Genomic DNA, 12,925 nt, shown 5'->3' on the forward strand with positions numbered 1-12,925 from the left:
GAGGTTTGGCAAACACACAATTACTGCTCGCATTCCGCCTCTGCCTTAGAAGGAGTTTCATGGCGTCCTCTTATTGCATTTTGGCGAAGAAGTCTATGGTGATTTCTCTATCCTAGATCAGGTGAAGAAGTAAATGATCATCACTCTCCCTTTTGCAGGCGAGGAGGTGCGTGGAACTTCTCATCCATCGAGCCTTGGCGTGTCTGATCTTTTCTTGCAACTTAGAGAAGAAGTTCATGGAGCATCCATCCCTGGGATTTGACAAAATAATCTATTGAGAATTTCATGCTTCAAGGTTTGGAAGAGAATTGCATGTCACAATATTCACCATCCACATTGAAGCATCGTGTCGTTGACACCGGTACTTGTTGCAGAACTAAAGCTCTGTGTCGTTGGCACTGATCAAAGAAATATAACCAAAAGCTTCGTGCCATTGGCACCGGGGGCTCTTAAATATTTTCTCTTTTGCATATTTTTGAGAGAATATTAGCAATCTTGATATCCATAAGAAAATTCACTAGAGGTACACATGATTGGGAACGAACCATTCGTCTCTTTATTGCAGCTTGGCGAGAGAATCTCGTGGCGTATTCCTACTTTTGCGGCTTGGAGAATGGGATATTTGGTGCAACTCCTTTTCACCTTTTGAGAGAAAGCATGTGACGCATTCCATCCTTTGCGGCTTGGAGAGATCGACACTTGGAGTACTACTCTTGCATCCTTTGCGAGCAAGTATGTGAAGAAGTCATCCTGCAATCTTTGGCGTGGAACCACCTTTTCTTGCAATTTGTTGAATAAATATATGGAGTATCTTAACCTTCAAGTTTTTGCGTGAAACCACATCTTTTTGCAATTTGGTGAGGAAGTTCGCGAAGTGTCCTAACCTTCTATCTTTGGCATTAAACGACCCCTTATTGCAACTTGGTGAAGAAGTTTATGGAGTGTCCTAACCTCCAAGCTTTAGCATAAACTACGTCTTCTTGCAATTTGGAGAAGCATTTTATGGAGCATTCTATCCTCCAAGCATTGGAGTAGAACAAGCTCTTCTTTCATATTGGAGAAGAAGTGCATAAAATATTCTTTTCGATACTCGATGAAATGATACATATAGTGCTCCATCTTTCTAGATTTGGAGGAGAGCATTATCAGATTCTCTTTGTCATCATGATAAAGTTGATTCTTTTTTAAAATTTATGTGACTGAACTTAGAACAAAATTCTAAGTTACCTACGTACCTCCGCAAAGAGGATCAAGTCATTACATAGTTCAAAAGAATTACATGTATGTTTTTTGTATACAACTTATACTCGTGCAGACAATGAGTATAGCAACTCGAAGACTTTGCTCAAATTTGAATAGTTTTACATCTTGAAGACTTGCTTAATCTGAAGAGCTTTGCATCTCAAAGTCTTTGCTCGAATTTGAAGCGCTATGCAACTTGAAGACTTTGCTCGAATTTGAAGAGCTTTACATCTTGAAGACTTTGCTCGAATTTGAAGAGCTATGCATCTTGAAGACTTTGCTCCATTTGAAGAGCTTTGCAACTTGAAGACTTTGCTCGAATTTGAAGAACTTTACATCTTGAAAACATTGCTCGAATTTGAAGAGCTTTGCATCTTGAAGACTTTGCTCCATTTGAAGAGCTTCGCAACTTGAAGTATTTTCTCTAATTTGAAGAGCTTTGAAAGTTGGAGATTTGGCTTGACTTTGGAGATCTTTTCAACTTGAAGACTTAGCTCAAATTTAGCGAGCTCTGCAAGTTGAAGATTTCGCTTGAATTTGAGGATTTTTTTGACACACAGTTTAAACTCGTGTATCAAGGAGCATCATAATTTGCAGTTTAGGCTCGTGCATTGAGTAGTGCTTTGACATGCAGTTTAAGCTCATGCGACAAGGAACATCATGACTTGCAGTTTAGGCTAATGCATCAAAGACCGTCATGACTTGCAATTTAGGCTCATGCATCAAGGAGCATCATCACTTGCAGTTTAGGCTCATGCGTCAAGGAGCGTCATGACTTGTAGTTTAGGCTCATGCATCAAAGAGCGTCGTAACATGCATGGGCTCTTCAGTTTCATCTTCGGATGAATACTTGCCCCCATTCTCAGCATTGTCTGCTTCTATTTCATAATGAGGCTCAAAGACAAGAAATATTTGGTCTACACTTGTAGACATACTCAAATCCATATCATGTGCACGGGTGGCCAACTCTTCAAATATTTTAGGATTTATTCCTTGCAAGATGTAGCGAAGGGCCCAACACATACCTTGGATGCATATTTCGTTGCCAGAAGTTTCGCTAAGACGGTCTTTGTAGTTGAGACTTAAACTCCTTCAGTGATTGATGAATTCAATAACTGGCTCCTCCTTTTGTTGGCGGGCATTTGAAAGTTCAATCATGCTCATAATGCACCTCGTGCTATAGAAGCGATTGAGGAATGTTTGCTCGAGTTGCCCCCAACTATCAATGAAACCAGGTTCAAAATGTGTGTACCAATCGAAAGTATTTCCTTTGAGAGATCGAACAAACTGTTTGACAAGGTGATCATCATATGTTCCAGCATCATTGCATGTCTCGACAAAGTGTTCAATATGTTGCTTGGGATTCCCTTTGCCATCGAATTATTAAAGCTTAGGAGGTTGATATCCGCTTGGTATCTTCAAGTTATCAATCCTTTGTGTGTATGGCTTTGAGTATGTAAGGAAAGTTTTACGCGAAGACAAAATTTTATCTTTGATGGCCCCTATGATGAAGTCCTTCAATTGCTCAACATGAATCTGTCCATCAGAAGAGACTTGGAGCTCTTTGGTCATTGTTGCTAGCTTTGCAGAGGACTCTCCTTTTTGTTGAATTTCTGGAAGCTTCATAGGTACTTGGGTTGATTCTTCCTCCGCCATACTCTCCACAGTATTCATCAACTTGGAAAGTTTATCATCTTGATATTTCATGTACGTTTTTAGGTCTCCAACTGCTTTTGTCAAATTTTCAAGTTGTTCTTCTATGGTAGAAGTTTCAATCATCATCATTTGCAGGACCACCGGAGAGGACGAAGAATGGTATGGATGATCACTTTGATAGAGATCATATTGTTGAGTGACACGAGGAGAGATTGGAGAAAGTTCGTTGCTCAAGACATCATCGTCTTTTTTGCTTGAAGGAATTGTGGGACTGGCGATGACATTCTTTTGAAAGGCTGAATTGCGCCAAAGTTCGTTCGACCACCTCAGCGATGTTGCTCCATTCTTCTAGCATGCAGGAAGATGATCCTATTTCTTTTGGAGAAGATGAACCAAAAACATGAGTTGTGGACGGCACTTCAAGCACTTGTTGTCCTATTATTTCGGCTTTTCTTCTTTTGATTTGGCTAACAATCTCAATGGCAACGTCCAATTCGCTTTTGGAGTCAGATATATGGTTGATTTTCATTGAAGTCATCTGGGTGTTCTTGAACATCTAAGTGAAGAGATGAGAAGTAGAGATCGTCTCACTGGGCGTGCCAAAATTTGTACCAACTAAATTTCGTTCCTGAAAAATAATAATCAAGACAAGAAATATAGCGACAAATATTATATTCAATTTCAAGTGATGGGGTTACAATCTCTAGAATATCTCGAATCTAAAAAGATGTGGTCCTTTGATTCTTCTCTTCACGAATGGTGGTTCAAGAGCTTGAGAGCTTGATCTTGAACTTGACGGATTTCAAATTTGCGGTGCATCACGAATAACTTGAAGCTCGTCACAAACTAGGATTTCTTGTTGGGTTAACACGAACGGAAGATTTGAAGCTGCCAGCTTATGATTTGAGTTCGCCTTTGGAATTTGACCACATACGACGATTGCAGATATGGATGGAGACCTCGATGCTATTCTTCAGATCTTCTTTAGCCTTTTCTTTTGCTTACTTTCTTGTTCTTCTAGCCTTCTGAATTCTGGGGTCCCCTTTAGCCTTCCCCTTTGAATTCATTATATAGGTATGAGTGGAGTAGCCTCCAAGGAAACCCTAGTGGCCATTGGGTTTGAGGCCCATGGGCAGACCCATTTGATAAAAGAATGGGCTTGTGCAATTGTATTGGACTTTTATTTAAATTAATTTGATTAGATTTAAATAATTAACACAATTATATTAGTCCATCATATTTATTTGGACTAATATATATATTTTATTTGAGATAAAATCCAAGATTCTTGTAAATTTAAATTTAATAAAATTTAACTGTCTACAACAGGGTTCTACGGTGGCAAGGTCTTGGGGATTGGTAAGGAATATGAAGGTCTTTACATATTGAAAGAATGTGCAAAGGTAGCAAGAATAACAATGTGTACTGTTAAAAGGAGGAAAGCACCAAGCTATGGCATCTCAGATTAGGACATGCCTCTATGAAATCTATAAAACATATAGATTCACTACAAAATGATGTTAGTGGAAAGGAATTGGAAAACTGCATTGTTTGTCCTTTATCCAAACAATGTAGATTACAGTTTCCAACTAGCACTACTAAGTCTACCAGTATATTTCATCTCATTTACTTAGATGTATGTGGACCATATAAGACTCCAACCTATGATAGAAAATAATACTATTGTTGATGACTTTAGTAGGTACACTTGGGTCTGCTTGATAGAATCAAAGTGTGAAGTCTATGTTGTTCTGAAGAATTTTATTTATGTAACAAAAACTCAGTTTCATGCGAATATCAAGATTCTAAGGAATGACAATGGTACAGAGATTTTCAATTCCAAATGTAATGAATTATTGTCTTCATTTAATAGTATTGATCAAGGCAGTTGCTCATACACACCTCAACAGAAGAGGACTGTAGAGAGAAAACACATACACATTTTGGAGGTAGCTAGGGCCTTGATATTTCAGAGTGGCATACCTATTAAGTTTTGGGGTGAGTGTGTTAGAACAACAAACTACTTGATCAATAGGCTGCCTACACAGGTCCTAGAAGGAAAGACTCCCTATGCTATGTTGTGTGGGAAAACACCAAACATAGATCATTTGAGGGTGTATGGATGTCAATGTTATGCTATCATACAGCCCAAGAGGGACAAATTTGCAGCTCGAGCATCAAGGGTAGTATTTATTGGGTATTCTGAAACACAGAAGGGTTTCACATTATATGATATAGAAATAAAAACTCTCTTTGTCAGTAGAGATGTCAAGTTTCATGAGTATATATTTCCCTTCCAACATGATTCTCTTGATGACAAGAAACTTTTTCTATAACTCTTAGAGAATGCTCAACGCCAAAGCCATCATCCACTCCAATTCATACTGAGCAAAGTCCACCAACATCTCCTACCATTGCACCAGAACCTTATGAATCTCATCCCAATTCCCCTCAATATTGTTTAGCATATATCAACACAACCTCTGTAGAAGAGTGTTCTAGTTCAGACAATACAGAGATCACTGATCCTTCACTACCTCAACATATTGATACAACTGATTCTTCATCTATTCTACCATTATTCTTGCCCTCCTCTCAGCTACCTTCCCCACCGGCAGTGATTGCTTCTAGACCACACAGACATACATGACCTCCAATTTGGCTAAACGACTACATCACTGCAGCCTGCCTGCCAGGAAAGAGCAAATATCCTATCTCCAATCATGTTACTTATGATCACTTGTCTCCAATATATCAGTTCTACTTAAAGGTTTTCTCAGTAGACATTGAACCAAATACCTACAAGGAGGCTGCAACTGATCAGAATTGGGTTCATGCAATGGAACAGAAAATCAAAGCTCTTGAAGATAACCACTCCTGGGATATAGTGGATCTGCCTGCAAACAAATTGGCTATAGGCTTTAAATGGGTCTATAAAGTTAATCATAAAACTAATGGTGAGATAGACAGGTATAAAACAAGGTTAGTGGATAAAGGTTATACTCAACAAGAGGGGATTAACTACCATGAAACCTTCTCACTTGTGGCAAAAATGGTAACAACAAAGACAATCATTGGTGTTGCATCATCCAAAGGTTGGCCTCTGTTCCAAATGGATGTCGATAATGCATTTCTCCAATGTGATATGTTTGAGAAAGTCTATATGTAGATTCCCCATAGATTTAATAGCTAGAGGGAGTCCAAAGTATATAGGCTGCTAAAATCCTTATATAGCTTGAAACAAACCCAAGATAATGTAATATCAAGTTGACAGATGCACTTCTTCAAGTTGGTTTTATGCAAAGCAGCTATGATCACTCCTTATTCACAAAGAAGACCAACAAAGACATTGTAGTTATCTTGGTGTATGTAGATGATCTTCTATTAATAGAAATTAGTAACAGTCTCATTGAAGAGGCAAATGCAACATTACACAAGAACTTCAAAATGAAGGATCTAGGTAAGCTCAAATACTTCTTAGGAATTGAGATGATAAGGTCAGATAAAGGCATTCTCCTCAACCAAAGAAAGTATGTATTGGAGCTAATTTCAGAGGTTGGTTTGAGTGGCTGCAAGCCAGTCTCAACACCTATGGAGCAAAACCACAAACTCACCACTATTGATTATGATAAGCATGTTGGTAATACTGTAGATGCTCTACTGGAAGATGTCTGTAGCTATCAAAAACTGATTGGTAAGCTAATATATCTAACAATTACAAGGCCATAAATATGCTTTGCAGTCCAAGTGCTAAGCCAGTTTATGCAGTCTCTTAAGGAGTCCCATATGGAAGCAGCATTAAGAGTGGTCAGATACATCAAAGGAAGCCCTGGACTAGGGATCCTCTTGAGCAGTAGACAAACTAATACTCTCACAGTATACTGTGATTCAGACTGGGCAGCATGCCCAAATACAAGAAGGTCTGTCACAGGTTATGTGGTTAAATTGGGAGACTTATTGCTATCTTGGAAGTCAAAGAAACAACAAATATGGATGACGGGCTTACTAAAGGAGCGAGGCAACAATGTAGAAGAACATGTACACCTACATTATGACAGCAAAATAGCTTTACCAAATATATAGAGATAGATTGCCATTTTGTTAGAGAAAAAATCAAGTAGGGGTTGATCAAGTAGAGTATATACCCACAAAATAGCAACTTGCAGACCTAATGACTAAAGGACTAGGGACAACTCAACATGAGTTGTTGCTCTCCAAGCTAGGAGTGTTGAATGTTTTTCACTCTCCAGCTTAAGGGGAATGCTAACATAGCTAGAAGAACAACTCAGTTAATGAGTGAGGGGTCAATGTGTAATTAGATAAAACTAGAAGGAGTTAGAAAATAGAAGTTTGTTAGAAAGGTAGTTAGAGCGCTGGATTCTCTATATAACAGTGTACCCTTGAATCAGTTGGAATAATGAAAAGTGATCTCCTCTCATAATTCTTCTCTCTCTCTCAATTGTTCTAAGCTACTAAATCTGTGTGAGCTGATCTGCATGTCATACTAAGGAACCTCCATTGTTGACTGATTCTCACCTCTGTCCAGCCCAATTTAACAATAGCCATGGTCCATTCAGGTTTAAGTTATGATAGTTCGCTAGGAAAAACTTATGTAATCAACTCTAAAATCTATTACATCAAAGGAAAAAAGGTACCCGTTCATTTAAAAAAATCTTCGATCTACTCAGCAATTAAAACATCAAGATCCAGTTTCTCGCTAATTAACAAATTGCCACACAACTCTACAGAGTCTATCCATTCACAATTAACTCATTTTACTATAAAGAACAGAGGCTCTTCGAATGAGTAAAGATCAAATTACACTTCAAAACAATAAAATTCTTGAAATGCTTGATTCACTAACATCATTAATTACTACCTCTTAGTTCACCTTCCCGCAGTTTACGCGAATTTGACCTTGATTCCATATCAATGGCTTAATATTTCCCATCTTAATCATAGACTCAGCAAAATCTTTAGAGAAAGTCCCAAGGTTAGTACTAAATATTTGAACAAGATTATCAGTTTGTCCTCCACTAAACAGTGCTTGATCAGAGTGCAAAAGCCCTTTCTTGGACAACAAGTTACTAAAGTATTCCGAATCAAAAAGAACTGGTGTTGGATCAAGGGAAGCAAGGTTGGAATCACCTCCACTACGTGGACAATCGGCTTGGCGTTGACTTGCAAAAGTGGAGTCAATGTTGTTAGTCTCGTTATAGATGCGATCTCTGAAGGTGAAACATTGCGCAAACCCTAGTGTGTGGCCACCGGAGAGCGCGACGAGATCTTTCTCATCCAAACCTTGGTTCTTGAAGTTGTTGATAAGTGCAGGTAAGTCCAAGAATGGAGATGGGATGTGGTTGTTGGCCGTGGTTCTATTCGCTGTAGGGGAGTCCCTTCTTCCCAATTGCACTTCCCATGTTGGTCCACCTAGCGATTGATCATGAAATTAAAAACCATCTACTCACTCCGTTCCAATTCATGTGAACCTGTTTAACTAGGTACGGAGTTTAAGAAAAAATAATAATTTTTGGAATTTGTGGTCCTAAATAAGTCAAAAAGGGGTCTAGAGTATTTGTGTGGTTATAAAAGCTTCTCATTAAGGGTAAAATTGGAAATTTAAGCTAAAGTATTTTCAAATTTAGAAAGGTGTCATTCTTTTTGGAATGGACTAAAAATGAAATAGGTTCGTACCATTTAAGTCGCTAATTTAGCTGTTAAGGTTTCATTAGTAGAGCATACTATTAAGCATTTATATATATCAGAATTAGCGTTTTAAGACTTGTTAGACAATTATAGGACACCCTCCATTTCAATTTATGTGGCATTATGTCTTTTAAATTTTAAAGTTGTTAATTATTGTGACTTCTAATCTTTTTAACGTAATTTTTGAATATATAATTTTTTTTAAAGAAACTTAATGATCCGCATTCATGCAAAGTCTGGGGATGGGCTGCACCCCAAGGGGTGTGATGCAGGCAACCTACCCTGATGTAAGCATCAATGACTGATTCCACGGCTTGTTAGACAACTGTTGCTCTAAGGTTCCCCTTTCTCTATATCAAAATTCATCGTCAAAATTTAAAAAGTTTGACTTTCGTAAACGAATGGCGCCACATAAATTGGGACAAAGTACTAGGAGTATAATTAACTTGAACAAATATAGTATTTAAGTCTAACATTAACCATGGAAAATGCCATAGTAAAGGAAAAAAAGTTGACGAGAGGGAAAAGTGAACTAGAGCTGTTATAGAACAGGAGGGAGTGATACGCACTGCAACTACAGAGTCACGAGCTGCAACTGCCACAATGTCCGCACAAGATACAATAGGATGTCCGCAAGCTTTATCAACCTCCGACTTGATTTGGTCAATCACTTCAAATCCTCTAATAGAATTGTTATTAGCTCTAGCAGTCTTTTCACTGTCAATAGTCTCCGTTTGATCAAGAAGAATTGAAGCATCACATCCCTTCATTTACAAGAAACTTTAGTAACATATCAAGCAACCTAAAGGAAGAGCTCCACTCTCTATATACATAGAAAAAAGCCGGTTTAATTAATAAAACCAGGGTCAGCAAAAGACTATACATATATAGAAGACACAGTATGTAAATATGATATTCAATCCTCTCTTTCCATATCATAAAATACTTAAATAATACTTTTCGAGATTCAAACTAAGTGAACTTTGACCTATATTTTATAATATTTCTTTCATCATATTGACATGCACGAGAAGAATTGCATGTTATAATACTTTTGTATAGTTTTTGAATATTTAAATTTTAATTTTAAAATATTGAGTTGATCTAATCAAATTTAGCTTCAAAGATTTGCCAAACTAACTTTTGAGAAGTAAAAAGTGTCACATAAATTGGGACGTAAAAGTAATTTAATTAAGAGCCTTTTTTTTAAAGTTGGAAGAATTGACGCAAGAGTGAAAAGAGAAGTATCTCACTTGAACGAAACAATGATGAAAATGTAGACGTAGCAGAGAGGCGCCCATTCGCCTCTTGCTTGACTGCATCCTCAACAACCCGTTTTATGGTTGGCAAAGCTTCGGGACAAACAAAATCGTAGAAATAAGGTGAAAGAAAATTCGAAAATGCCATGCTTGTTTGAGAAAACATGACTAAAACATGAAGAAAAATAAAGCTATTCGTAGCCATTTCTATTGCTATAGTTTATGAAGTTACTAGTACACTTCTATGTGACAAAGAGAGTAAAATGTGACTGTATTTATAGGTAGGAGAAATGTTGACTATGGCAACACGACAATTGTTCTAGGTTTAGCAACTCTCACTATAATAAGCACAGGACATTGACTATCTCTAACAATTCAGTCTTTTTTAATACTATGGACCTCAGAATCAATCCATGCACGAAATTTTGGTAATTCACAAAATATTGCTACCTCCTCTTTGTAGCACTATTTATTATTTGGAGAGTCAAATAATTTTTCGTTGATCGTAACTTTTTTATATGTCTTTTAAATATTTTGAATTGTTAGATATTGCGACTATAGTATTTTTTATATAGCTTTTAAATATATGAATTTTATTTCAAAAACTTGAAAATTTATGTCTGAATTTGCACCGAAATTAGATATTTTCATCCTTGTGTTGTAATGATGTCAGATAAAGTGGGGATAACGGGGGTACTATTTAGTTTTCGTCTTGAGTGTGTGTGTGTTTGTGTGTGTTTTGTTGTCAACATAGGTAGTTATAGGGATTATGTTAGAAGAAAAAACAAAAATTACCCTCTCCTGACTTTTATTTTAAGAGCTTTATTACTTGTTGATACTGTAATGATGGAACTAATGATTAAGATAGAGCCGACAAAGAATTAAAAATCGAAAAATAATAGTATAACCTTTTTTTCCAACAATATGACCAAAAGGTTTACTTTACAAGAGTGGTTTCATTCGTATGATATTCTATGAGGGAGGGGGTAATCATGGATAATATTGTAACTAACAACTTCAAATTGACAACCCAAAAAAATGACTAATAATTGGTAAAAATATATACAAAAAAAAAAGAACTAAACGTGGACTATATATAGAGAAAACACGTATCCTCTGAGTATTTATTTATACTTAAATGTCAACGCTAAGAACATGCAAATAAAGTAATTTTAAGGAGGGTTAGCGATTGGTTAAGATGATGGTGAAGGTCTTAATAATTAGTTCCTCAAGTAATAGAGTGATTACTTGCCACAGTTCTAAAAAGAATTTCCTTTCTCAAAAGAAAGAAAGCGACAAAAATTAGCTAGAAATCAAGCGAAGGCAAACCCCAACAACATCTACTGTAACATACGAAAAAATGTTAGAAATTATAAGTGCATGCAGGTAATTCAAAATGAAACTATTGACTAAAGGCCAAATTGACTAAATTATCCGGTACCGAATTAGTATTTGTCTAGATATGAGCAATACCGACCACTTAGCTCCTAGTCAAGTGTTGTTGGCCGCACCCTAAAGGTGTGATGTAGATCAGCGGCGGATCTAGGATTTTTAGAATGTGTATGTATCACTAAATTAATGAAAGGAGAAAAGGAAGTATTAAGTGAGAATTGATACATGTTCCTTTGTGTAAATAACTCAGTATTCAACCAAGTACATCATTCAGCCTTTGTGGAGCATGAGTACCAACTGTAACGACTCGCCCAATTATTTTAAGTATTTTAGCCCCGATCCCCTATTTATTGCCTCCTCTATGTTATATTGTGGTTACGCGACTTGACGGGGGTGTTTGACTTTGGCTTCAGGTGAGTTTCGGAGTGAAATGGAACACATAGTCCCTAAATTGGAGGTTTAAGTTGAAAGAGTTTACTGTAGTTTGACTTTGGTGTAGACGACTCTAGAATAAAGTTTTGACGGTTTCAATTGCTCTGTATGGTGATTTTAGACTTAAAAGCGTGTTCGGATGTTGGTTTGGAGGTCCGTAGGTCGCTTCGGTATGAATTGGCGAAAGTTAAAATGTTGAAGGTTTGGAAGGTTGGAAAATTTGACTGGGAGTTGACTTTATTGATGTCAGGGTCAAATTTTGATTTCGAAAGTTTGAATAGGTCTGTCATGTCATTTATAACTTATGTGCCAAATTTGAAGTCAATCAGAGTTATTTTGGTATGAATCGGCATTAGTTTTGAAATTCGGAAGTTCATAAGTTCATTAGGCTTGATGTCACGACCCCAATATTTCTCTGTAGGATGTCATGACAGCACCTAATCTATAAGACTAAGTAAGCCTAACAAACATGCGAAATAACTGAAATGATAATTTAAATATCAAAAATATCAACAATTATATGAAATAAAATCGGCAACTCAGCATGTACATTTCTCAAAACCCGATGAAAATATAAGTAATAAGCTCTAGATATAGTACTGAACACTCTTATACATTACTGTCTATAAAGATGTAAAGAAATAAGAAAAGAATACGGTAGAAGGAGACTCCGAGGCCTGGGGATGCGGGAAGGTGTACCTTGAAGTCTCCAAATAAAGCAACTTAACACGCTATTACCGAGGCTGATAGAATGTACCTGGATCTGTATAAAACATGTGCAGAAGCGTAGTATGAGTACACCATAACGGTACCCAGTAAGTGCCAAGCCTAACCTCGGTAGAATAGTGACGAGGTCAGGTCGACGCCCTACTAGAGATAATAAGAAGCAAGACAGAAAATATAATGATATACTGAAATAACAGGAAAGGGAAACAATAAAGAAATTATAGAAAGTAAAATCACGGAAATCAATGAAGCTAATAAAATCACGAAAGGAAAACAAAGATTTTACATGTTAAGGAAACAACACCCAAACAATATAGCAACTAGAGAAGATTAACTGGGGCATTCCCGAGGTACCGCCTCGTAATCCCAAATCATAAAAATAAATCACAGTATTTCCTTATATCATCGCGAGAGCCTTTACATTTAGTTTTGAAAATTATTTACCCGAAATAGCACCCCGCGTTTTAGCCCACCTTATCATACCACATGGCTTCTAGTAGTTTCCCTACTAG

General features: G+C 37.0%; 1 pseudogene; it reads right to left on the bottom strand.

Moving 5' to 3' along the window:
- Positions 1–7,687: 7,687 nt before the first annotated feature.
- Positions 7,688–10,091, bottom strand: LOC107770896 (peroxidase 22.3-like; annotated as a pseudogene).
- Between the last annotated feature and the right edge of the window lie 2,834 nt (positions 10,092–12,925).

The sequence above is a fragment of the Nicotiana tabacum genome, chromosome 24 (assembly GCF_000715075.1).
Source record: "Nicotiana tabacum cultivar K326 chromosome 24, ASM71507v2, whole genome shotgun sequence".
NCBI lineage: Eukaryota > Viridiplantae > Streptophyta > Magnoliopsida > Solanales > Solanaceae > Nicotiana > Nicotiana tabacum.